Raw genomic sequence first — 23825 nt, 5'->3', positions numbered from 1 at the left:
GCCACACCTTCTGTACAAAAGGACGCGCGTTTTGCACACGTACTAATATAACCAGGATCAACTTCATCTACATAACAGTGTGGATTCTCGGTAAGACAACGCCTATGAGAGTTCTTATTTAAAGAACCCGCAAAAGCTTCAATGGTAACTTTCTAATGATTTCTTTTGCGGATGCAGTGGCGTGCGGGCTTCTGCAATTTACTGTACGAAAAAGTGTGCGGAGAAGATAGGCTGGCCGGCTTTATATATAGGCTGAGAATGCTAGCAGCGGGAGCCTCCCAAATGACGCGTAACAGCCATGTAAAAGTGTGGCTTAAATGAGCCTTGCACTTATATTCATAGCCGGTACGTGTCCTGCCCAATGTGTATCATCAACCACGTCATCGTCAACCAGTCAGTTTTGCAGTAACGTGCAATCGACACCACAGTGGGAAACTTTTAATTCTCTATAGAAACAGAATATATTTATTTTGGAGTTTGGGCATGTGCTAACATCAGTGCTAAGTACACTACAACACCACATTGTAGTCAAAGTCAAAATTCTGCTTTGCTTTAGAACTCCGTAGTGCTTCTGCACGACACTATTGTGGTCATGTTTCCCAAGTGTAGAACTTTTCACGCTACCTAGCATCTGCGAATTTACGACCACAGGCGGCCAGAAACAGATGTTATGCTTATACTTGCCATTGTATTGCGCTAAAAGTATTGTGCCTTGAAGCCTGCCTACGTAATAGCGTTTTTTTAAACCTTTTCTCTAGCCAACAGGGATATATTTGTATAGTGAATTGGCAATTCATTCCAAGAGAAGATCGAGAAAGAGACAGAAGTATCGTACATGGCACCTTATTGACAAAAAAAACACATGCAATAAGAAACGCGCGCACTGAGCATTATTGCTCTCAGAGAGGTGTACTCCCGAATATTGAAAAACATTCGTGAACTGGCAACAAGAGCATCGTTGCAACAAATTTGCACGAATAAGCAAGATATCGCTTTCTTGTTTAAAGCTGCGTTTTGGACGTTGTAGACTTGCAATGAAGATTCTACTGATTGGTGTCTTGCTGATCATTTTGCTAGTCCACGTGGAGGGTAAGTTGTGGCTATTCACATTGTTAACAGATTGTCGTCTTGTAACGCACTTTATGGGGTCTTTTGACTTTTTAATGGGTTTCGCGTTCTTCGCCTACTTCAGTCATTTTGAGCCTATCGATCTATCTTCCTACACAACTTCCTATATTTATACCTGTCTTGCCTCTCATGCCGATCCAAGTAGCCAGTGGGTCACTGACTAATAAGGTCCAATAAGCATATCCTTAGCTTGGGCCGCTGGGTATGCGTCATGGTCGTTATGCCGTCGTGATTGTGCCATCGTCGTCATTACAAACGTTCTTGATCTGGCTCTCACCATGCCATCGTCACTTCACCTTCTACGCTGACCTACAGACTGAACTTGCCTAATCGCTTCAATCTCTACATATGTACAATTGGTCACAATGCTGTCTTGTCATTTCATTGTGATAGTTCTAGCTTTGCCATCTGGCTCTCGTTATGCCGTCATCGTCACGCGATCTCCGCCATACAGTTGTCGTCGTGCATTCGCTGTCACACCTCAAGGTCGGGCAATCTCCTCTGTCTCAAAATCTTCATTCAAAGTTCGTCGTTCAATTCTCATCATGCCATCGTCCTCATTCCATTGTCGTTATTTTGTCGTTGTCACAATGTCGTTTTGCTATTGTCATCATTGCAGTATCATGGCCTAATGCATTCATCTGCTGCTTTTCTCTTCATTTATGCCTTGTCTCCTAAAAATTTTACTGTCCTCCATTTTCAATGTTGTCACTGTTGTTTGCAATAATAAATCTAGACATCACGCACAGGAGGTCCTATTTCAGTTTTTAACTACGGGAGCTCCTTCTGTATATACTTATTATGTAATTATCACCCATTTGTGTCATGAATAAACTGATTCCGTTTCTTACTGGGCCATCATCCCATTGTCATCATGTCATGGCTCTCGCGCCACACTCGTCGTTCCCGTGATGTGAATGCTTTTTCGTCATGTTATCCTAATGCTGAGGTTCAATTTAACCGAGATTGTCCCGCTATTTCCATACCGTCAACCTCTTTGTCTCGTCATCCTTCAGTTGATATGCATTCTGTGCCATACCGTTATGTCATAGTGGTAGTGCCATCGCCGTGACTTCAGCTTCTGCAGACGTCACAGCTTAGTATTCGAAAACAACTTCATCATTGTACTGTTGTCATGACCTTTCATAACCCTTGTGAGCCGCAACAGAAAATTTAAAGACATGTTAGTGCACGCAAAAGTCAGCCAACATCAGTCGCCCGTAATAAAAGCATTTTGTGTCCTTAGGTGCAAAACCTGCAGGAACATTAAAAGTGGAATTAAAATTAAAAGCACCGCAAATGATTATACACACGAAGTGAAACTAGCTTCACTTGTACAAATTCAAATGTGATTTAAATGCTTGAATGTATCTTCGGTAAGAAACAATGTATCGGTCAAAGGGGACAATCAATGAACATCACCCGCCGTGGTTGCTCAGTGGCTATGGTGTTGGGCTGCTGAGCACGAGGTCGCGGGATCGAATCCCGGCCACAGCGGCCGCATTTCGATGGGGGCGAAATGCGAAAACACCCGTGTGCTTAGATTTAGGTGCACGTTAAAGAACCCCAGGTGGTCAAAATTTCCGGAGTCCTCCACTACGGCGTGCCTCATAATCATAAAATGGTTTTGGCACGTAAAACCCCAAATATTAAATTATTAATCAATGAACATCAGATTAAACGGACATCGCGTGGACGCTGCGAAAAATCTTCCCAACGCCGTCGGGAGCATTTCAACCAAAAAGGTCATAACTTTGATGAGCTTAAACTCTACATCTAACAGAAAGCCGTTCCGTTCTGAACAAGAAAGGAAGTACGGATAATCATACCCCATCCATAAGTTCAAGACATTAAAACCAATAGGCGTAAACGCTTCAAAGGGAGCCTTAGAATCTGTTCGCTGTGCTAAGTTTCAAGCTATAGGCAGCAACGCTTAGTTTGGTTCCTTTGTTTTTTTCTTATTCCTTCTTTCCTTTTGTTTTCTTTTATTTATATATTCATTCTATTTCAGTAATTCTTTTTTTTCACGAGAACCGTTTCCTGCCGCTTCTTTTGTAGATCTTTTTCAGAGACACGATAGCCTACGACATCTAACAATGGAGGTAACAAGGAGGTGGCGTGCACACGGCCGTAGACACGCCGGTTGACACGCGGCCGTGTCACCGGCCCTGTGCACAGCGTCGTTTTATTCTAAATTCTACACCCTCGTCGTCAACACACCTTCGGTCGTTGCAGCACCCACCTGCCTTAACCCCTCTCTCCTTTTGAAGACTCCTACTCAAATATACTGTGTCGAGGAAATTAAATGTCACATTGAAAAAGACAAGTCCGCTTGTCGAAACGTTGCCTCGCACTTTTACCTTGTTCACGTTTTGTGAATCGTCTTGGATTTTCAACGCCCGCATTTCCCGTGTTTTCCTAAATATTGTTCAGCCGTGTTTATAGCTGGTGACGTTTTTGTGGATGAAAGGAAAGTGAAACGCACACGTGCAATCATCGCGAATTGAGTAGAGCTTCAGTACTCCATTCATTTGACTTGGGCTTCGGGGCTCGATATTCGGTTCCCCTATCGATCAGACTTTATTTCGTTTTTCTTAAAGGGACACTAAAATAGAATACAAAGTCGACTTGGACTGTTTAAATACCATTCCGGATACCTCGCAACGCTTGTTTCAAGGCAAGAAAAGACTTCGTTTGCGAGAAAATCTTAAGGGAAGAGTTCTGATACCTTCTGTAAATTCAGATCTGCTGCCACGAAACCCAGGGAGTGGTGATGCTGCATACGTAGCAGACGTTCATTTGAGGGATCGCTGTCGTTTGTGCACAGGTGCGAGTACAAGCGTCCTATAATACGCTACAAGGATGCTTTCTGCAATTTGTGATTGCGCACTAGTCACAAAATTTAACTGAGGAATGGCTTCGTCATCGGGCAAGTGCTTGACAGTCCCGGAGGTGTCTTTAATCATTTCCGGCATTTACCTAAATTTCTGAAGTATTAAGGCTCTTTTCGCGATAATATTGATGCCTTGGAGATTCTAGAACACTAATCTGTCACTTTAGCTTGAAGTTGAACTTGAACTAGCTTGACCTATTATTTGGCCTTAGCGTCCCTTTAGGGCAAGGCGAGACAAGAATCTCGATACCGCAGCGTGCCAACAATTAGCGTAAGAATGCTTCGCAATAATAAGTAATGAGCCTTTTATCCTTCATCGCATTGCCAAAGGCGTCTAACGGCCACCTTCTCTGAGTGCGTTATCAATTACATAGGCATAAAGCTTCACCGGAGTCTCTATTTGATGCAGAGTCGTAATTAATTTACTAGCGATATCCTCACATCACACAATAAATTCACAGTGACCGTAAACATCAAAGCTCTTATCATTGAATCAATATCGTGACACAAAATGCCGCGACCGTCAAAACGACCTATGTATAAAGCGTGTACTGCCCCCGGACTCCTCTTGCGTGCTTCCATAAGAACACTCGGCATGATCTGGCGTGGCTTAGCGTGGCCTTGGTAGTTGGTAGTTTGCGCTACGTCCGTCCACGTCCTGTCCTTCCTTAATATCGTCTGTGTAAAACTGAGCGCAATATAACCATGAACGTTCACCAACTAGCCCCCTTCATTGCTTTACTAAGTGGCCTTCTAAATGCGCGTCTACTGTGGATTACATGGCACCCTGGCGCGTGCAAGTGCTGAGAAATACGTCATGCGGAAACGGGCCTCCTCTCACGCGGTTTTCCCTTGGCGTGCTGCGCCGTCTAGTGGGGCCATCGGGAAGTCCGTGCGCCGCATCCGGCATGAGAAGCATGGTGAGCCAGGGCGTGCGAGAGCTAAGAATTGTCCCCTGGCTTGCCGCAGACCAAGTAGAACATACTTACTGATGCAAGTTGGCGAAATATTTATTGAAGACTGACACATAACCCGTGTGTTCACGGCTCAGCTTGCTAAAGCATTATCGTGAAAGACGTTCATTTTCAAAGTGGCACGTACCCTGCATTTGGGGCGCAGCTTCCTAGAGGGTCTGGTTGCTGTTCGTGAGGAGCCCTTGTGACGTGGTTTTGATTTTGTTCAGCATAGGAGAAATTCCACAGATCCTTTTGTTTATTGTAGAGCTCCAAATTCTCAGTGGCACATACGAAGTTGCCGAAATTAGAGTCAGTGATGCTCATTGAACAACGGCACACAACTACTGGCGCAATACGCAGTGCCCCAAGTCGGCGTAAAGGCGTTCCATTGAACAGCGGGCCTAAACCAGTCCCGCATCTACAGTGACCCATGCCGGTGTGAATGATTGTACATCTTTGTACAGGTTAGAATGCACACAATGTTTCATACTCAGCCGTCCAAGAGTGTTCAATGGGTTGTTTCAAACGCTACTCCTCAGCATATCACCTCGATGTGCTACACATTCGACTATTGACTACCCAGTGACCTGCCTAAGCGGGAAAACGGTGAGATACGTACAAACATACATAGATCTCGAAAGTGCTTCAAGTACTCAAAGAAAGCTAGCGGAATAAAACATGATAAGCATATCAGCCAGATAGTTTGTCTAAGCAAAGTAGTCATTTTGCACTGCTTGAAAAAAAAGCTGTAGAAATGTTTCTCTTGGTATCTTCTAAAAGCAATTTTGTTAGTGGACGTGAAAATTTAAGTATAGGGTATCATGATGGGGGCCATATACCACCTTCCTTCTAAGAAAAATATAAGATTATCGTATTGCTTTGCTTTTTCTTTTCCCTACCGATAACAGTGAAAACAACGTGATGTTACTCTCGTTCGCTGGGTAATTACGACATAAAAACAGAAACGCAAAAAAAGGCCATATATGGCAGAATATAAACCCCAAAATAGCGGGCTCGTTTTCAACAAGACTTTCTGGAAAGCAGATTGGCGATCTTAGTTATTATGGCAAAATCTCTTGGGTGCATTTTAGGAAGAAACAATACATTGCGCGCATTTTATACGTTACCCGCCGCGGTTGCTCAGTGGCTATGGTGTTAGGCTGCTGAGCACGAGGTCGCGGGATCAAATCCCGGCCACGGCGGCCGCATTTCAATGGGGGCGAAATGCGAAAACACCCGTGTACTTAGATTTAGGTGGTCGAACCCCAGGTGGTCGCAATTTCCGGAGTCCTCCACTACGGCGGGCCTCATAATCAGAAAGTGGTTTTGGCACGTAAAACCCCATAATATGTATATATATATATATATATATTTTATACGTTCCTTCACGCAAATGAAGTCAGACATTAGTGACCCCACAGTGAAATTTTTTCACCGTGCGCTGTCCTGAAAGGTGGCTGCTCGAGCTCCGTACGTTTGACATAGAAACACCTTAGCAAGTGTTTTCTGAATACGTAACCGGATTCTAGCATCCATACATAATTTCAAATATTTTTTCATGCGGATGTTTGATATCCTAAGTAACAAGTTAGCCTTCTTTACAGCTTTGCAAACAAAACAGCCATGTTAAAGTATTGCTATCGTTACAATACCTCACGGTACGTTTTTTTTTTTCGCAAGCTTCGTTCCTGTGCAGCGTACAACTATGCCGCATCGCACATTTCGAGAAAATTTTCAACTTGAGAGCGGGATGACATTTTCATATAATACAAACGGTAAAAAATATATTGTTCAATCTTCTAGGTGGACGCAAGAAAAGATGTGAATCTCCGTCGAGAAGTAGGAGGTGCCGTAAGTGCAGTGTTGGATGTAATAACAGATGTAAACCTTTACCTCGTGGCCAGCCTTGCAACAACAAGACACTGCTTGAGAAGTGTATTACATGTCTGCATAAATGCTGTAGTAAGTGAAATACTATTGGTCGTAATTTTGCAGTCACGCGTAAGTGCTTCCATAATCCTAGGGCCATATAACGTAAAACTATTCCAAACTTTTCTATTCCAATTCTGCAATCAGCCCACCACGATTGGTCAAAAACTTTTTTGAACCACCCCCACTTCACCTGTCTATCACGCGAAGTCACGAAAACCGCGATAGCTCCCCATGTGATATGACGTGTACACACTGTTTATGCATAATTTGACCTAACAAAACAAAATAGTTATTGCTGATTCGGCACCTTTTTGCCATTAGCCCTCGGCTATTGGACAAAAGTTTTCGGGCTCAGCCCCCTTCACCTGCTTCTCACACGACGTCACAAAACCGCAAAAACTTACCGCGTCAAAGTGACGCGTACGCGTTAAAGATGCATTAATATTGACACGTGTACTTATATTTATCGGGCGACCACATTTTAACGCCTAACAAATCTTATCGCACAGCACGGGACGCGCTTGCATGTATCCGAAGTTTCTGGAAAGTTATCGATGCTTCTATCCGCAGTCCGTTGTCGCCGAACCTTGTGTTACCTGGGGCGCGATCGGAGATATTTTGTTCGCTGCGCGTTCTGTTCAGTTGCTGCAACGTCACAAAGTTGCAGTATGCAAAATTTGTGACAGCGGGGCGGAGAGAGCAGCCAATCAGGAAGCGGTGACCTCCCCGGAAGTTTACTTCCGTCGTTTGTCGTCTGCTTGCAAGCAGTATACTACAAAACCAAATGTTTCTCGTCTTCCAAATGAATTAAATCTTTATCTAAAAAAATCTATTTTTCTTCTCAAGCCCAAACACGTTTTCAAATAGTAGTACGTGTGACTACTGCAATTTATAACTACAAGGTTCTTTGCGTCGTCCCTAGGTGGTGTCGCGCACAGCGAGAAGGAAAAAGAAAAAAAAAACGACGGGAAGAGTGGCGCACTTTTCAAGAGGCAGCGACAACATCCCAGTGGCTCGCTGGCACCGATGATGTTGTCGATTTCTCTGTGCAACCAACGAATTATTTGTTTCGAGAAAGAAAAACGACGCCGGAATTCACTTTCTGTCATTTCTTCAAACGCGTTTCGCAAACGTGCCATTCTGCAGCCGCAAAGGCCGCCTGTTGGATCCAATCCAATCCACCAGACGCTCCATGCGAAGCCGTATGATCGCTCCAAACTTCTCAACTCCCGTCGCGTTCGGACGAAATGCTCGGTGGGCGGATGATTGACAGGAGCGTGTCGTCATTTTGACGTCACCAAAAACGGGGCGGCGCCCCGCGGCTGGCGACGTCGGCGCGGAGTAGGCCAATCGCGCGCGCCGGTAACCGAACGAACGCGCCGAACAACCATCTCCGATCGCACCCCTGATTTATTCGCCTGACGCGCATGGTGTAGAACTTTGTGGAAGGCATGCGGGTCCCGCCGATTAGTCTGGAAAATTCGATGACTACTGTATAAAAGCCGACGCGCTTGACCCGCTGATCAGATTATCGACGATCGTCGTGCTTTAAGTGTAGCCTGTTTTGTGGGCACAGGTTCGCCCAATAAAAGCTAGTGTTGTCTTTCACAGTACTGCTACTGTGTTCTTTCTTCACCGTCACTACCACGTGACATCTGGTGGAGGTGCTAGTGCGTTCAAGTACCGAACACCCCCGCAAAGCCGCGATCCAAGCCCGAAGCCCGAGGACAAAACCGACACCGCCCAAGACCAGCGTGATAGCCGCAGACTGCAAGGACTGCCCCCAGAGCACGGACTTCTACCTGAGGCGACAAAGAAGATCGTGGTCAAGACAACCTCAATGGCTGCCCCAGCGTCCCCCGTTATCCTACAACAACCCCGGGAGCCACCGACCTTCCATGGAGCAGCGACTGAAGACCCGGAATCCTGGCTGGAGACCTACGAGCGAATCGCGACATTCAACAACTGGGACTCCGACGACAAGCTGCGGCATGTCTACTTCGCCTTAGAAGACGCCGCCAGAACGTGGTTTGAGAACAGGGAGTCGACCTTGACTACGTGGGAGCTGTTCCGTAGCGGCTCCCTGCGCACCTTTACGAGCGTCATGCGCAAGGAAAGGGCCGAAGCCATGCTGGACGCCCGAGTGCAGCTACCGAACGAGAACGTTGCCATCTTCACGGAAGAAATGAACCGTCTCTTCCACCACACCGACCCGGATATGCCCGAAGAGAAAAAAGTCCGCCTTCTCATGCGTGGTGTGAAGGAGGAACTTTTCGGCGCAATGGTAAGAAGCCCACCGAAGACCGTAGAAGAGTTCCTTCACGACGCAACCAGCATCGAGAAGACACTCGAAATGCGGAACCGGCCATTCAACCGCCGTACACGCTCTACCCACTACGCAGGCATTCAATCACTGGCCACGGACGATCTGCGCGAGACCATCAGGGCCATTGTGCGCGAAGAACTGCGCAAGATCTTGCCTTCGTCGCAGCCTCAAGCGGCCTCGATCGCCGACATCGTGAAAGAAGAGGTGCACCGATCCCTTGGAGTTCCTGAGGTTGAACCAGAATCACCGCAGCCGGAAGCAATGACCTACGCCGCCGCGGTCGCCCGCCATCAAGGCCCCCCTGCGCGACCGCGCCAGGGTCCTGCAACACCGCAATTCCGTCGTCCGCCGCCGCCGCCAGCGCGCCAGTACGTCGCCCAGCGCACCTACGCAAGGAAGACGGACATTTGGCGAGCCCCCGACCACCGCCCGCTCTGCTATCACTGCGGAGAAGCCGGCCATGTGTACCGCCGATGCCCATACCGCGACCTGGGACTGAGAGGGTTCGCCGTCAACGCGCCGCGTCCACAGCTTGTGGAGCGCCCACGTGAAATCGCCGATTACCTCGCCGCTACTCAGTGGAGCCCTCGACGGCCATCCCGTTCGCCGTCACCAGGCCACTACCTGTCACCGCAGCGCCGACCGTACACTGGTCCAGCTCGGGGCCGCTCTGCGAGCCCATATCCGGAAAACTAAACGCAGCAACCGATGGAGGTGCGGTTGCTGTTCGTCGAACTGACGAAGATCCTCCGCCGCCGACGAAGACGACGAAGAGACCATCTCGACGACATAATAACGACACGCCGCCGTCCCGACGAAGTCAGGAAGCCAAGACTACACCGACGAAAGACGACTTGACGACGCGACGTTCCAGCTTCACTTCAACACGACGCAGCCGTGATCCAACACCAAGACCTAACTGCAACGCCAGGCAAAGAACCACCGACCTCGATGTGCTTCTCGACGGCCGCGCAGTTACCGCCTTAGTGGACACAGGGTCTGATTACTCCGTCATGAGTGGACACATCGCCGCCCAGTTGAAGAAGGTTAAGACTGAATGGGAAGGCCCTCAAATTCGCACCGCTGGGGGACACCTGATTACGCCGACTGGAATCTGCACGGCAAGGATAACCATTCATGACCGGACTTACCCTGCCACCTTCGTTATCCTCCAACAGTGTTCTCGAGATGTCATTCTCGGTATGGACTTCCTGAACCAACACGGCGCAGTCATCGACCTGAAGTCGAACTCAATACCGCTGTCGGAAGATAAAGCGATACCGCCGGAGAGCCCTCGTAGTCACCACGCCTTGAGTGTGCTCGAAGACCAAGTGAGCATCCCGCCCCGCTCCAGCATTGTTATTTCGGTCGGCACCGAAATACCCGCTGACGTAGAAGGTGTCATCGAAGGCGACCAACGTCTCCTGCTAGACCGTGAAATTTGCGTCGCAAGAGGGATCGCTCGACTGCATGGAGGGAAAACTGAAGTGTTGCTGACAAACGTCAGCCAGGAGTCCAAGCACATCAACAAGGGCACGACGATCGCGTACATCGAGGAAATTGTGGAAACCAGTAATGCGTTTGTCCTCTCGGATTCCGCCGCATCTACCCCGACGACCATGGTTCCGGAACCAGACTACGACATTAATCCAAGTCTCCCAGTGATTAAGCAACAGCAGCTCAGAAGCCTGCTCCGACGATACAAAGGCTGCTTTTCGACGACATCGAGGATTCGACAAACACCAGTCGCCAAGCATCGCATAATCACCGAGCAGTGCGCTCGACCACTCCGCCAAAGCCCTTACCGAGTTTCACCGCGAGAACGCGAAGCTATAAGAGAACAATTCGACGAAATGCTGCGCGACGACATCATCCAGCCGTCGAAAAGCCCGTGGGCATCCCCCGTTGTCCTGGTGAAGAAAAAGGACGGAACCCTACGTTTCTGCGTCGATTATCGTCGTCTGAACAAGATCACGAAGAAGGACGTATACCCCCTTCCACGGATAGACGATGCATTGGATCGGCTCTGCAACGCTAAGTACTTCTCCTCGATGGACCTCAAGTCTGGCTATTGGCAAATAGAAGTCGACTAAAGAGATCGCGAAAAGACCGCCTTCATCACCCCAGATGGCCTCTACGAGTTCAAGGTTATGCCATTTGGACTGTGCTCGGCGCCTGCAACGTTCCAGCGCGTGATGGACACAGTTTTAGCGGGATTGAGATGGCAGACCTGTCTCGTTTACTTGGCTGACGTCGTTGTATTCGCCGGAAATTTCGACGATCACCCTCGGCGGCTTGCCACAGTACTAGAGGCCATCAAGTCATCAGGGCTCAGTCTGAAGCCAGAAAAATGCCGCTTCGCCTACGACGAGCTTCTGTTCCTAGGCCACGTCATCAGTAAATCCGGAGTACGCCCCAACCCCCAGAAAACAGCTGCCATCGCATAGTTCCCGCATCCCACCGACAAGAAGGCAGTGCGTAGATTCCTTGCCTGTAGTAGTGTGCCTACTACAGGCGCTTTGTCAAGGACTTTTCACGCATCGCCGAGCCGTTGACACGTCTAACTAAATGTGATGTTGAGTTCAAGTGGGAAACGCCGCAGGCCGACGCATTTGAAGGACTCAAACGACGCATGCAGTCGCCGCCGGTACTTGCGCACTTCGACGAGTACGCCGATACAGAAATCCATACTGACGCCAGTAGCCTAGGTCTCGGTGCCGTTCTAGTCCAGAGGAAAAACGGAGTCGAACAGGTGATATCTTACGCTAGCCGGTCGCTGTCAAAAGCGGAAGGCAACTATTCTACGACCGAAAAGGAATGCCTCGCCATCGTTTGGGCTACAGTTAAATTTCGCCCTTATCTTTATGGCAGGCCATTCAAAGTCGTCAGTGAACATCACGCGTTGTGTTGGCTAGCGAGTATAAAGGATCCTTCAGGACGACTGGCACGGTGGAGCCTCAGACTACAAGAATACGACATCACTGTAACCTACAAGTCCGGACGAAAACACTCCGATGCCGATTGCCTATCACGCGCCCCCATTGACCCGCCGCCGCAAGATGACGAAGATGACGACGCCTTCCTTGGCATGATAAGCGCGGAAGACTTCGCTGAACAGCAACGGGCAGACCTGGAGCTAAAAGGCCTGGTGGAATATTTGGAAGGGCACACCGACGTTGTCCCCAGGGCATTTAAGCGCGGATTATCTTCCTTCACGCTTCAAAACAATCTCCTCGTGAAGAAAAACTTTTCACCAGTCCGCGCCAACTACATTCTTGTTGTCCCGTCAGGACTTCGTCCAGAAGTATTGCATGCCCTACATGACGATCCGACCGCTGGACGCCTCGGTTTTTCCCGGACACTATCGAGGATAGAAGAAAAGTATTCTTGGCCGCGCCTGACCACCGACGTCGCCCGTTATGTCAGAGCATGCCGAGACTGTCAGCGACGCAAGACACCACCGACAAGGCCAGCCGGATTACTACAGCCAATCGAGCCTCCTTGCCGACCATTCCAGCAGATCGGTATGGACTTGCTGGGACCCTTTCCGACGTCAACAACCGGAAATAAGTGGACCGTCGTGGCGACAGACTACCTCACCCGCTTCGCTGAAACTAAAGCACTGCCGAAAGGTAGCGCAGCCGAAGTGGCGAAATTCTTTGTCGAAAACATCCTGCTTCGACATGGCGCCCCAGAAGTCCTCATCACCGACAGAGGAACGGCCTTTACAGCCGAGCTCACCCAAGCCATTCTGAAATACAGTCAGACAAGGCACAGGAGGACCACGGCCTACCACCCGCAGACGAATGGTCTTACGGAGCGGCTGAATAAGAACCTCGCCGACATGCTAGCGATGTACGTCGACGTCGAACACAAGACCTGGGATGCCGTCCTGCCGTACGTAACATTCGCTTATCACACGGCGGTGCAAGAAACAACACAGATCACGCCGTTTAAGTTGGTTTACGGCAGGAATCCGATGACAACGCTCGACGCCATGCTGCCGCACGTCACTGACGAGGAAAATCTTGACGTCGCTAGATATCTCCAGCGCGCCGAAGAAGCCCGGCAGCTCGCCCGCCTGCGGATCAAGAACCAGCAGAGGACCGACAGCCGATGCTACAACCTCCGACGACGCTTTGTCGAGTACCAGCCCGGTGACCGTGTTTGGGTTTGGTTGTTTCTAATTGTGTCTTGTCGTGGTTCTGCAGCAATACCTTGCCCGGTCTCAAACCTGTACAGAGGCGTATTATATTTCTTATTCGGTAGGCCTCATCACGAAAGTTGTTTCCTGGTGCTCTTGGGATTCATCTATTACACTTTTTCACTAATATTAAACATTTAACTTACAATGTTATCTAGTGTCTATGATGATGATCATCATCATCAGCAGCAGCAGCAGCCTGGTTGCGCCAACTGCAAGGCAAACATCTCTCCCCTACTCATCCAATTACCCCGGTCATGTACTAATTGTCGCCATGTTGTCCCTGCAAAATTCTTAATCTCATGCGCCCACCTAACTTTCTGCCGTCCCTGCTACGCTTCCCTTCCCTTGGAATCCAGTCCGTAACACTTAATGACCATCGGTTATCTGCCCTCCTCATTACATGTCCTGCCCATGCCCCGCATTTCGTTACATTGATTTCAACTAAGATGTCATTACCTCGCATTTGTTCCATCACCAAATCTGCTCTTTCCTTACCCCTTAACGTTACACCTATCATTCTTCTTTGCATGGCTCGTTGCGTCATCCTACATTTAAGTAGAACCCTTTTCATAAGCCTCCAGGTTTCTGCCCGTACGTGAGTACCAGTAAAACACAGCTATTATACACTTTTCTCTTTAGGGATAATGGCAACCTGTTGTTCATGATCTTAGAATGCCTGCCAAACGCACCCAAGCCCACTCTTATTCTTCTGATTATTTCAGTTTCATGATGCAGATCTGCGGTCACTACCTGTCCTAAGTAGATGTATTCTATTACCACTTCCAGTGCCTCGCTACCTATCGTAAACTGCTGTTCTCTTCAAAACTGTTAAACATTACTTTAGTTTTCTGCAGATTAATTTTTAGACCCACCCTTCTGCTTTGCCACTCCAGGTCAGTGAGCATGCATTGCAGTTGGTCCCCTGAGTTACTAAGCAAGGCAATATAATCAGCGAATCGCAAGTTACTAAGGTATTCTCAATTACCTTTTATCCCCAATTCTTCCCAATCCAGGTCTCATAACACCTCCTGTAAACACGATGTGATTAGCATTGCAGAGATCGTATCTCTCTGCCAGACGCCTTTCTTTATTGGGAGTTTCTTGCTTGCTTTGTGCAGCGTATGGAGGCTGTGGAGGCACTGTAGATATCTTTCAATATTTTTACATACGGCTCGTCGACACCGTGATTCCCTAATGCCTCCATGACTGCTGAGGCTTCGACTGAATCAAAGGCTTTCTCGTAATCAATGATATATATTAGGACTGGTTATATATATATATATATATATATATATATATATATATATATATATATATATATATATATATATATATATATATTAGGGCTAATTACACTGCGCACATTGCTCTATCACCTGATTGATGGTGTGAATATGGTCAATTGTTTAGTAGCATTTACGGAATCCTGCCTGGTCCTTTTTTGGCAGAAGTCTAAGGTGTTAGTGATTCTATTTGCGATTACCATAGTAAATACTTTATAGGCAGCGGACAGTAAGCTGATTGGTCTATTATTTTTCAAGTCATTGGCGTCCCCTTTTTTATGAATTAGGATTATGTTAGCGTTCTTCCAAGATTGCGGTACGCTCGAGGTCATGAGGCATTGCGTATACACGGTGGCCAGTTTTTTTTAGAACAATCTGCCCACCATCCTTCAACAAATCGGCTGTTACCTGATCCTCCCCAGGTTCCTTCCCTCTTTGGATAGCTCCCGCGGGTTTCTTAACTTCTTCTGGCGTTACTTGCGGGATTACAAATTCCTCTAGACCATTCTCTCTTCCATTATTGTTGTGGGTGCCACTGGTACTACATAAATCTATAGAACGCTTCAACCACTCGAACTATATCATCCATATGAGTAATGATATTGCGGCTTTGTCTCTTAACGCATACACCTGATTCTTGCCTATTCCTAGTTTCTTCTTCACTGCTTTTTTTAGGTTTCTTTTGTTCCTGATAGCATGTTCAATTCTAGCCATAATATACTTCCTTATGTCAGCTGTCTTACGCTTATTGATTAACTTGAAAAGTTCTGCTAGTTCTATTCTAGCTGTAGGGTTAGAGGCTTTCATTCATTGGCGCTTCTTGATAGGATTTTCATCTCCTGCGTTAGCTTACTGGCATCCTGTCTGACGGAGTTACCACCGACTTCTATTGCACACTCCTTAATGATGCCCATAAGAATGTCGTTCATATCTTCAACAATAATGTCCTCTTCCTTAATTAAAGCCGAGTACCTGTTCTGTTGACTGGGGCAGTTGAAGAAGTATGGGAGAGGCCTTTTCCCTGTAGTGGGCGTAACCAGGCTGCTGCTGCTGATGATGATTACCTGTTCTGTAGCTTGACCCGCAATTCCTCTATTTTCCGCCTTAACGGTAACTCATTGATCGGCTTCTTATGTACCAGTTTCTACCGTTCCCTCTCCAAGTCTACGCTAATTGAGTTCTTACCATCCTATGGTCACTGCAGCGCACTTTGTTGAGCACGTCCACGTCCTGTATGATACCAGGGTTAGCTCAGAGTATGAAGTCTATTTCATTTCTTGTCTCGCCATTCGGGCTCCTCCACGTCCACTTTTGGCTATCCCGCTTCCGGAAAAAGGTATTCATTATCCGCATATTATTCTGTTCTGCCAACTCTACTAATAACTCTACTAATAACTATAACTACTACTAATAAATACTAATAACAAATGAGTATAAAAATGCCAGGAGCATCGGCATTAAAATCTTGCGCGTCAAATTTCTTGTCATATATGGTAGCTTTTCATTCCCATTACGGTAAGAATGCCATACTTCTGAGGAGCAGCTTGCATAATTACATGATCAATTATTTTGACTTGTTGGATATGCAATCTAACTAAGCATAGGAATACTTCAGATGTCAACTGAAACTCAGACGTGATGAATATGATGCATAAAAGGCGACATAAGCATGAGTAAAAGCAGGGAAGTGCACGAAAAAGACAAACAAAGAAGAAAAACATAAACTGAGAATGGCACCACACCATTCTGTTTCACGTATCCCTTCCACGCACATGCATTTTGCCATGCGACTATGCGTATGAACCCAATGAACCCAATACCTGAAACCAAAGCTTTTTGCTACTGAAGTTCTTAAGATGCGCTAAAGAAAAATTATCGCATTTACAATATCCTTGTCTCAAAGAAGTACATATGTGTATAGGAAGAATAATACATCGCCTCACTGTGAACTCTATCTTAACTACAAAAGAATTGTCTGCAGAAGCCATGAAACTAGGGGGCTTTTGCTTAACACTATATGTTCACACCTGCCAATTTATGAAGAATTGTTCTACTAAGATTTTCTCTGTTCTTTTTATTGAACGTATCTCTACCTCCACTAGCATACTTGGTTTGCAAGTAGATTGGAGAAACCACAATTTTACATTTTTAAAATAATTTTCAATTCCAAGTGACTCACCGGCTCCTAAGACGTAAGGTATGCACCAGGGTGTACACAGTTAAAGGCCTAAATTGCTCCTTGGTTTCACTTCGAGAGGCACGAGCGGTTCTAATGAACTCGTTTCCTGAGCATGCACGTAAACGATAATGACTTCTTAAACATATGAGATTCTCTTCCCCCAGTGCTTTCCATTTCTAGAACCTAAAATGGAGCCATAATTCTAAAATTAATGTAAAAAATAGATAAAAAGGAAGACATGAAAATCTGCCTGCTTCATGTCAGCATTCAATATGCAGAATTATAGCTGTTTGTATTTGCACCCTTGCATTCACATGCTCGTAAACGTAAGCTATTAAAGCTGGTAAATGTATGTATGCACCTAACCAAGCATGATCTGTTGCTTTTGATAGAGAACACAGGCACCGTGCTCATTGCAAGTATGTATCGGGTAACTAAGCAAATATGCAATTTCATTGTACCACTATTTTTATCTTATGGATATATCTGTTGAGAGGCAAGACAAAAAGCCAGTCACTTCTCACAACTAATCAGCTTTTTTGTAAACCATTTCTAACTTTTCAATGACACTTGCTCCTATGCGTTTGTCACCAGAGAGCATACTTGAGTTTGGCTTTTCCATCAGTGAAATTACATAAATATACCATGCTAAGATTACTACCTAAAGCACGTGAGAATTTTCATCTTGATGTGACATAGTGTATTTTGATTTTGAAGACATTTAGTCAAATGGCACACCTAATATACCTACATTCTAGTTTTCGTGTCCAAATTGCATGGCAATGTACTTTGATTCTTTTGCGTGTGCTCCTGTGTATTGCGTGAAGTCGCGCTGGGCTGGCTCTTTCAGATCATTGTGTACTTGTAGCTGCCTTCTGGCGTGATATGAAGTGGATGTATGAAAAATATTGTGTGCAAAAGTCAACACGGGGACATGGTGTAAGACAACATCAAGACACTCAAGGTCATGGCACTAAAAGAGAGCCTTAGCTCTTAGTCTTCCTACTGAAATGCATGTGAAACATCTAAATGACTGCATCACTCAACTGCTAAACTAACTTCAATTTTTAGATTAAAAAAAAAGAAATACCCGCAATTTTTTTCTTTTTTTAGGTTTCTTTCGTTCCTGATAGCATGTTCAATTCTAGCCATAATATACTTCCTTATGTCAGCTGTCTTACGCTTGTTGATTAACTTGAAAAGTTCTGCTAGTTCTAATCTAGCTGTGGGGTTAGAGGCTTTCATACATTGCCGCTTCTTGATCAGATTTTCGTCTCCTGTGATAGCTTACTGGCATCCTGTCTGACGGAGTTACCACCGACTTCTATTGCACACTCTTTAATGATGCCCATAAGAATGTCGTTCATATCTTCAACAATATGGTCCTCTTCCTGAATTAAAGCCGAGTACCTGTTCTGTTCTCTCAACTGGTAAACTAACTTCAATTTATAGATTTAAACAAAAATGAAATACCTGCCATTTCATCCTGATTTGGCAGTACTGTTCAACTACTCTTGCTAATAAGTAGAATATTGATCATTGTCAGGTGTCATAGGTCTTTCATTAGCCTGGTATTTCGCAAACACCACTTGTGACACAATCTAGGCACGTGGCCAGTGTACTCCCCGCACCATCTCTGGTTGTGCTGCTGCTCAAGCCATAATTTGAATATCATATCTGAAAAGTTGATGCTCAGTAGGGATGAAAATATGGTCATCTAGTTCAGTGGATATGACTGGATGTGCCTATATGAAAGGGCAACAAGGCTTGTTATGGCAAGTTTACCCACATTTCAATAATAACAAGAAAGTTCACTGCGGCTTGCATCTAAGCTTACTAAAAGGCATGAACGTATTTCATTTATGAAGTACGAGACGGAGTTCATTTTTGGTAGACTCAACTACAGCTGCAGTTTGAATTCTAGCATTTTACATTCTTGAAGTCATGTAAAATTTGCAGTTATACAGCAATTATTAGTTTATTAGACCAACTTTGTTTTGTGTACGACAGATGACTGGTAACACGGAATTAAAGCAACGTTCTATTTCGATACTTTATTTCTCTACTAAAAATATTAAAGCGATAAACACATTTTGATCAGCCATGCAGTATCAAGATGCACACATTAAGCTTGTAACCCTCAGAGGAAGCGTGATTTCGCTGTTCATATGGCATAACCCTGAAACGCCAACTAATATTAGCAAATGCATAGGCATGTCCAACACAAGCGTATGCAAAGTGCCCCTGCAATTGTAATTCCACACAGAAACCGTTATATTCGATGCTGATACATAACTCTCTGCTTGACAATTCACTGAGTTCATAGACATAAGCACCCTTTCAGATTCGCACCGTGCTTGAAAACCACAACAGGAGACATAAAATGAGACATATAATTGTACCATTTCAATACATGAGCAAAAACAGTTTAGTCTTAGGGCTAAACACCATGAGAGCAATTTAGTGCGCGACGGCGACGAGCAACCACTCCGAGTGACAAAACGGGCCGTCGCTTGAACGGATCCCTAGGTTCGGGAAATCTAGAAATCGTCGCTCGTCTCCCGGAAATGCTATGAGCGACTAGCCAATAGCGCGAAGCCGGAACTGGACGTACATAGCCCAAATACTACCGATTGTGGCGCGGAACGAGCAAACAATTGACTTTTTATACGTTGAAGAACAAGAACCTACTGCAAGACCTTCGGAAATATTTTATGCTACATTTTAAAGTAGAATACATCAACTTAAATTGCTAAAGCACGCATCACACTAGTTTCGAAGCGTGTTTGCAGCCCTCATACCGGCAACACCGGGGAGTCGTCGCTCAAAATCGACGCTCGCACGGAGTACGACTTGCAGGAGACGAGCGAACGCGACAGCCATCTCCATCGAATAGTTTGTAGCTGTCGCACGCAAGATCGCTTATATGGGGTTTATACTTTATTCAGCATAAACCACGGATTCCTCATGCGTTTTCAGTAAGTTCAAGATAACGCGCCCAATTCACTTCTTGCAGCTGAATACCTGGGACAAAGTTTATTACTAGCGCTGATGGTGCACGTAAGTTCAGCGGTCGCAGATTACCTATGCACGAGACACAATCAGCGCGCGGCTTATATATAACGAAAGCATGCCACCAGAAGAATGACGCTTCCTCTTATGTGACTCTTTATTTCAACAGCGTTGCGTACACAGTAGGCTGCCAAACTGAATAAATTTAAAAACACGAAACGCACGCTTAGCTTAGCACAGACATTAGCTAAGCATCCAGCTTAGGGAGATGGAGGTAACTCGAGGTGACAGAACGCAGGCAGGAAAATTTAGTGAATCAGCACAAGTGGTTCGTTCCTAGACAACATGCCTGCACAACATTCTCGCGCCGTTGTACAATGCTCAAGACAACTTGTTTGCTTATCTAACAGAATATCATTGCATCGCTGCCACTCAAGGCTGGAGGAAACCTCAATAACCCACTGTATTGAGCCTGTGCCTCAAAGTATGAACGGTCAAGGTGTACCTGAAGCTGCTTCCACAACACTGTTTGGATTTTCACAAACTCACGCAAGTTCTAGTGCAACGTGTTAAAAATGTTTAGGGCAGAAGGTTACCGTGAGCGCTTCTGCTTTTCTAAACCTGAGAACGGAGACACGGCTACCCGATACTGTTTAACAAAGACTAGAGGATATTTCTCTAGATGGGCAGCACATTCAAAAGCTCCGCAAACGTTTGATGGGCTCAGTGAGCTGATTGTGACGGAGCAGCTCCTAGCCTACTGCAAGAAAAGCCTAGCTTCATGAGGGTGACTGCCACAGCTTGTTTTTCTTTTTCTTTTTTTTGCTAATAAAAACATCTGATAAGTTTTTTTTTTGTGGATGCCACACACGAACAAAAAGTTGGCAGAACATATCTACCGATGAATGACTACGGCATTGGGTGCAGCAGCACTGTTTAGCAATGCCCGTACTGCCACAACATTCGCCTTTCACCCCTCTCTATGAATACTGGGTACCACCTAGCCCGTCACCCCGAAACCAACTTGTCACCTACGAAATAGATGGCGTGGTGGTTCGTTGTCCTCTCTCGCGGTGCATGGCATCCGAGACAAGTGGACAAACGTGGACAGAGGCTAGATAATAAAGCACAAGCTAGGGAACTGCAAAATACAACTAACTGATACCATTTTTAACATAAAATACTCAAAGTGTACTTACGGCTGCATTTGAGTTAAGTGAAAGGATACGGTCATCCGTGCCACCCACCTCTAAAATTCCAACAAAATAGTGACCTATAAGACTACAAAACGATGTTTCTGTATAAACATTAGAAGAAAGCACGACCTGTGATCAGCCCTAAACCATTGACTTGTACTGTGTCTTCTATGGCTTAAGATTGTTATTTTCCTTTAGGCGGTTTCGGAACGTCGCTCATGCCTGGAAGCTTTCGAGTCATTTATGCGAAAAGAGTGTAGTCGTGATAATGGTGACAACTGCAGTCTTGTGGTGTGCCCCTCTATGTGCTGAGTATTACCCCTCGAAAAAAAGAAGAAATTCAGTTGGACACATTCACGATGACTGTTGGCCACAATGCGTTAACGATTAATCAATATAGCGACAGAAGGTATTGCCACCGTGGAAACGAGTTATGTATGAGACGTGTACTGCGGCGGGGCTCCTCTTTCGAACTTAAGAACAATCCGTGCCCTCTTTGGCCGCCACTGGGATGGCTGCGAGTGCTCTCCGAATTTCATGGCGCTTCGGTGCGTAAAAACGCTGAGTACGCGTCACCCGAGTACCGAGCGTCTCTGTCGCGCTTCTTCTGGACAGCCTACGCCATCTAGAGACGCTGCCAGGAAGTGTGTTAGCGGCTTCCAGGACGAGAAGCGTGATCCATCGGTGCCTGCGAACGCTGAGAATCGTTCCCTCGCTTGTGGTACACTCAGTCGCACATACCTAGTGACAGAAGTTGTAGTTGTTGTAAGAAGTTCATTTATTGTAAAAAGTAAAGCATGGTTGTTTTCGTCTTCTTTAGACATAAGAAAAGTTGTTTGTTAGAATGAGCAAAAATATTTCACGTGAGCAGAGTCACCCTGAAATACAACAGCCTGAGCTGGACAGAAAGCGCATGCACTGATATATGCCTTATCCTTCTGCTACAGATTTTGTCACCCTGTTTGGTGACAAGTATATTTCTTGCTGTCTAGACATCTATGCTACTTTATTTTCATTTTCCTCTTCGCAGCTCCCGCACCTAATACACCCCTCGATGTCGAGAGGAGGATCTGTCTCGGCCTTGACTAAATGGAGAATGAAGAAAACCTATGCAATTTAATAAACTGTATGTTATACAGATTTTATCACGTTCTTCTTGTGCAGCACAAGACATGCTATAAACTTTTTCCAACCTGCACTGCTTACATACGTGAAAGCTATGTAGAAGTACTAAAGCGGTTTTTTACTTATCTTAATATATTTTCACAACACAAAAACATTTAGTATCTTAAACTAGATCATTGTGTTTTCCTTCACACATTTTTCTGAACATGGTCACGGACACAATGCCTTCATCGCAACAGTTCTATCAGGCTACAAGAGCGATGACGGCGTTATACCATTAGGCTCTCAACTGTGCATATAATTAACTAATGCATTATAAAAAGTTCCGAAATGGGCTTTCTTTGTTGCTTATTTGACCGTAATGCTTATTTGACCGTAATGCAATTTATACTGTTCTTTAGTACTCACAACCACGTTACGCGTCAAAATTATAGCAGCCTCATTATTACACGACCACACATAGACTATCTATTGTGTTGTGGCAACAGAAACAGTTACATAATTCTGAAAACGAAATCGGACAGCAAGCAATCAGAACCATGACGAAGCAGTCAATACAACGTTCTGTTCAAAACAGTGCAAAAATGCAAGCGATGTATTACGTCCCTCATAAAATTCCTTATCACCTTATCGAAATTGGGAACAAATCCTAATTAATACATATATCTCTCTTGGATATTCGCAGTGAAGCCAGTAATATTCTGATATAATTTACATCCTTCACAACACTGTACTTAATCTAAATAGGAAACTGAAAAAAAAATAATAGTTAAGCTAGTAGCACAGCAGACTTGTATGGCGTTTAACAATGAAAGGGAAATGTCCAGTAGAAGCCTTCCTTTCGTGCGTGCAGTTTTATTAGGAATTTCAGTGGCCTTTTTCTTAAACCCCACACTTCAAAGAAATGCCCGATAATGACACCCACTTAAAACCATGCCCATCTAAGACGCTTTTACGCAATTTCCTCCCCCCAAACTCACGCCTTAGTCTACCTCCATATGCCTGATGGCTGTCGCAAGCCATCGCACCGCAAACTAAATGGTTTCTACTGGATTGCATAAGGTCGGCATTGACGAAACACATGAATGAGGCTGTGGACTCAGGGCATCACAAACCCAGCCAAACTATTAAAGAAAAGTTGTGTCTCTCTCCTGTTTTAGGCACTCAATTAAGAAATTTAATGCAAAGGCTGCATTTCGCTCACGCTGATTTATTTGTGCAGAAACATAATGCCATAATGAGTCAGCTATTTCATCAAATTTGGTATCGGTGAACGCTGCAGTCCTTTTAGGATGTCGAGGTAAATTGTAGGTTGTTCGTATAACAGAGTTACTTCTGCCAACGTAATTTACCACAAATGTCCCCATATTTCAATGAAACACGGAGCTCTACGTCGCCTATATTTTTTTTTCTCAGCAATCTATAAAGAAGGCCACTCGTTTAGCTTACCTAGAATACCGTGGTCATTTCGAACACATAAATATACGAAGAAATCGAGCTTGCAAAAATAAATCCCAATGCTGACACTGCTTTGTATGATGGACAAATAGCGTGCTTCAGGCCGCAATGAAGATGGTAATATTAAACA

The 23825-nt window shown here is 45.5% G+C and overlaps 1 long non-coding RNA gene across 1 annotated transcript; it reads left to right on the top strand.

The window, feature by feature from the left end:
• Positions 1-816: 816 nt before the first annotated feature.
• Positions 817-22252, top strand: LOC135921002 (uncharacterized). The gene is made up of 3 exons (XR_010570410.1): positions 817-1089; positions 6781-6939; positions 22143-22252. It is a non-coding gene; the product is annotated as an uncharacterized lncRNA (long non-coding RNA).
• The last annotated feature ends 1573 nt before the right edge of the window (positions 22253-23825 follow it).

The sequence above is a fragment of the Dermacentor albipictus genome, chromosome 7 (genome assembly GCF_038994185.2).
Source record: "Dermacentor albipictus isolate Rhodes 1998 colony chromosome 7, USDA_Dalb.pri_finalv2, whole genome shotgun sequence".
Taxonomy (NCBI): domain Eukaryota; kingdom Metazoa; phylum Arthropoda; class Arachnida; order Ixodida; family Ixodidae; genus Dermacentor; species Dermacentor albipictus.
The sequence above is the reverse complement of the archived record's forward strand: the minus strand, read 5'-3'. Positions and strand labels throughout refer to the sequence as shown.